Here is a 3,914-nt window from a genome sequence, read left to right as displayed (position 1 = left end):
ACAACACGACCCACAACTACTGTGACCCATGTGCATCAATCTGCTCTACTGTGGGATTGCCAACTATCTTGTTTTAGCCTAGCTCCTGCACTATTGCTCACTGAGTGACAGACAGTTGTTTGATCAGCACAGCTGCCCCCTCATGGGATATGTAATAACTAGGGGAGTTCTACCTCTGCCATCTATCACTACAGCTTGGGAAACCACAAAACCGTTCATAGAACAAGAGAACAGGCAAACCCTTTCATCTGACTTCCTATCAGTACTCCTGATGCTGTTCAATAAGTGTGTGAATTGGGGTGTGCAAAACCCCCCATCATTTTTCAATTTGGGTCTAGTGGACCTGAAAAATTCTGATATTTCAAAAAAAAACCTGGATCCCAATACAACTATGATATTCAGATCCGGGATTTTTCAGAAATCCCAATTTTTTTTCAGGTCCAATAGACGCAAGAAGAAAAATGCTGATTAAAAAACAACAACAGCTCAACCTTGGGACTGGCTTGGCTATTCCCAGAATCTGTATGCAGCAGGGAGGTCTCTCCCCGCTACATGCAGACCTGTCTGGGAGGACTTCTGTGGCACGGTTTAAACCATGCCACAGGAGAATCTGTCCCCAGGGTCTGCATGTGGCGGGGAGATCTCTTGCAACCAGATGCAGACCTGAGAGGATCAGGTGGGGCAGTGGGAGCTTAGTGCTCCACAATGCCTCAGCTGGGGCTGGCTCCTCTTGCACCTCAGTGCTGCAAGAGAGGATCAGCTGGGACAGTGGGAGCTGAAAGCTCCACACCACCTCAACTGGGGCTGGCACCTCTTTGGTATAGCTGAATATCCTTATATATAAAGCTGAGTTGGGGTGGCAGGATTCCATGCACTCCCTCAGCCATTGGCCCGTCTCCTCCATCTCCAATACGGAGATTTGGCCAGAGGGGTCTCACCGTCCCTCTAAAAAGGCAGTGACGATTCAGTGAGTCATGGCAGTGAATTTAAGGAGTGAGATACGTGCACGGAACGAGGGTGGGAGGCAAATATCTGAGTTGTAAACGGGAGCCCGTTTCACCACAGTAGCCAACCAAGCTCGGTTCAGACAAAGGAAGGAAACCCTTTGCAGGCCTTTGTGAGGAACACATTGAGGACAGTACTGAGTCTAGGGTTGCCAGCTCCAGGTAGGGAGATTCCTGTAGATTTTCTAGAAGAGTCTATGGAAGCCAGGGTTTGAGGAGGGGAGAGGCCTCATCTGAACAGAATGCCATAAAGCCCACCTTCTAGAACAGTTATTTTCTCCAGGGGGAGAGATCTGTTGTCTGAAGTTCAGTTGTGATACCTGATGATCTTCAGGCTCCACCTGGAGATTGGCTACCTTAGGCATAGCAGTCAGTGCTTCAGAGCAGTGTCTGCTAGATCCAGGTTCCTGCTGTAGAAGCTGAGTGGGTGATTTTGGACTGGTCACAGACTTTCAGCCTAAACTACCTCACGGGGTTGTTGTGGAAGTCAAAAGCAGGAGAGGAGAATGATATAAGCTGCTTTAGTCCCCATTGCAGAGAAAGACTACTTTTCCTGGGGAACCACTGTTGCCCATCTCCAGGTGAGGGCTGGAGAGCACTCAGAATTAAAACTGCTCTCCAGATGGCAGAGATCTGTTCCCCTGGAGAAAATGGTGGACTCTGTGGCAGTCAGGGCTTCAGAGCACGAGAGAGGCTGCAGGTGTGTGTGTGGGGGGGAATGGAAAGCTAAAGAAAGAGGGGGAAATAAAGGTAGGTTGATGATTGGCTGGAAAGGAGATAGGGTTGCCAGCTCCATGTGGGAAATCCCTGGAGATTTGAGGGATGGAACCTGGAGAGGGTGAGGTTTGAGGAGGGGTGGGACCTCAGAAAGGTACAATGCCATAGACTCCACCCTCCCAACCAGCCATTCCCTTCTGGGGAACCACTGTTCCCAATCTCAAGAGAGGGGTGGAAATCACTCAGAATTACAACTGATCTCCAGGAGGGAGGGGGGAAGAGATGCAAAGCTGAAATCAGAGGGGCAGATAATGGCAGGTTGATGCTTGGCTGCGAAGGAGATAGGGTTGCCAACTCCAGGTTGGGAAATTCATGGAGATTTGGGGGGTGGAGCCTGGAGAGGGTGAGGTTTGAGGAGGGGTGGGACCTCAGACAGGTACAATGCCATAGACTCCACCCTCCAAACCATTTCCTCATGAGTAACAATTGTTGCCAATCTCCAGGTGAGGGCTGGAGATCACTGAAAATTACAACTGCTCTTCAAGTAGCAGAGATCAGTTCCTCTGGAGAAAATGGTGGACTCTATGTCATTATACCCTGCTGAGGTCGCCACAGCACATTGATACTGAGTGCCCAAGGCCTTGGCACTCTCCCAGAGCCCCTTTCTAGAACTCGTTGTATTTATTTCCACAATGGGCCTTATTCCTAGTACCTGAATAAAATCAAAAGGGAAAAAAGGTTTGTATTTAGGCTCAGCTATACCGGTTGCCTATCAAATTCTCTGAATCTGTATTTGGCTTAAATAATACCAGTAAAATACAGGTAAGGTATTTTGGGGGGTATTTTTCTGGCTCAGTTTATGCTGAATGCACACCCCTTTATTTATTTATTCTTAGATTTATATCCCGCCCTCCCAACAGCTCAGGGCGGCTAACATACGGCAAAAGCCACATTAAATAGATAAAAATACAATAAAACAAAGCCACATTAAAACACACAATAAAACCATTCAATATTTAAAGTGCTCTAGTCTTCCTACATATAAATCACCCAAGACGGGAACAGTGAACCCAGTGCGGTGGCCAGCTGTCTCTAGCGTGGTCTCCAGTAGCGCTGTTCTACGCGCATTCTGCCAGGCGATAGTTACCCTATATGATGGAAACAACAGTAGGACAATGCCACACTGGTGGAATAGTGGTGGTGGCAGCAGCTCCTACTCAAAAGCCTGGCGGAAGAGCTAAGTCTTACAGGCCCTGCGGAACTGCACAAGGTCCCGCAGGGCCCGGATCTTCTCTGGGAGCTCATTCCACCAGGTAGGTGGATCTACAGATGCATTTTCATTTGATTGGATCTACAGATCTACAGATTGATCTACAGATGCATTTTCATTTGATTGGGGTTCTCACAGACTAGGCTCGGTTCCCACCCTGTTTGTTACTGATTTCAGCTATTGCAGGCCAGAAGGTGAGCAATACTTCCTTACCAGTATCCCTCTTAGTGGGATTTGAAGCTATGTCTCCCATTTGGAATGTGGCTGCCTTTCCCCAATTAGTTATTGTGGGACAGACACAATTGTCCTTTGTCATGATACATCTGTTCCTTTGTTGGTAACCTAGTGTCTGTGTTCTGCTTGCCTAGTAAAAGCTGGTTTCCCAAGCTTCACCCAGCCCAGAACCTGAACCCTTTTGTAGAAAAGGTCTTAGGAGTTCTATTGGTATTGCCTCTGCTGAGTGAGGTGCAGAAGCATGGGAGTGCTCTGACTAAGGAAGTCAGAAGAAGAAGTGTTGGTTTTTATACTCCACTTTTCACTACCCAAAGGAATCTCAGAGCAGCTTACAATCACCTTTCTCTCCCCACAACAGACATCCTGTGAAGTAGGTGGGGCTGAGAGTTCTGAGAGGACTGTGACTGACCCAAGGTCACACAGCCAACTTCATGTGGAGGAGTAGGGAATCCAAACCCAGTGCTCCAGATTAGAGTTTGCCACTCTTAACCACTACACCAAACTGACTCTCTTAGTTGCAGGGAAGGACTCAAACACACATTTAGAGAACTACCTGGAGTATGTTCACCCTAGGGCTCCTTCCGGTCATACTATATAGTTCCTTCCAGGGTAGGGTGCTGTATTTTAATTGTTTCCTCCCTTGGAATAGTCAGTGTATGAGCAGTAGGGCCCTGATCTCAGGGGGATGT

The 3,914-nt window shown here is 48.0% G+C and overlaps 1 protein-coding gene across 1 annotated transcript in view; it reads right to left on the bottom strand.

The window, feature by feature from the left end:
* Window positions 1–3,914, bottom strand: part of LOC107120373 (attractin-like protein 1) — a 910,146-nt gene that overhangs the window by 733,043 nt on the left and 173,189 nt on the right.

The sequence above is a fragment of the Gekko japonicus genome, unplaced genomic scaffold (genome assembly GCF_001447785.1).
Source record: "Gekko japonicus isolate JY-2015 unplaced genomic scaffold, Gekko_japonicus_V1.1 scaffold288, whole genome shotgun sequence".
NCBI lineage: Eukaryota > Metazoa > Chordata > Lepidosauria > Squamata > Gekkonidae > Gekko > Gekko japonicus.
Note: the sequence above shows the minus strand (reverse complement) of the source record. Positions and strands in the feature narration are given on the sequence as shown.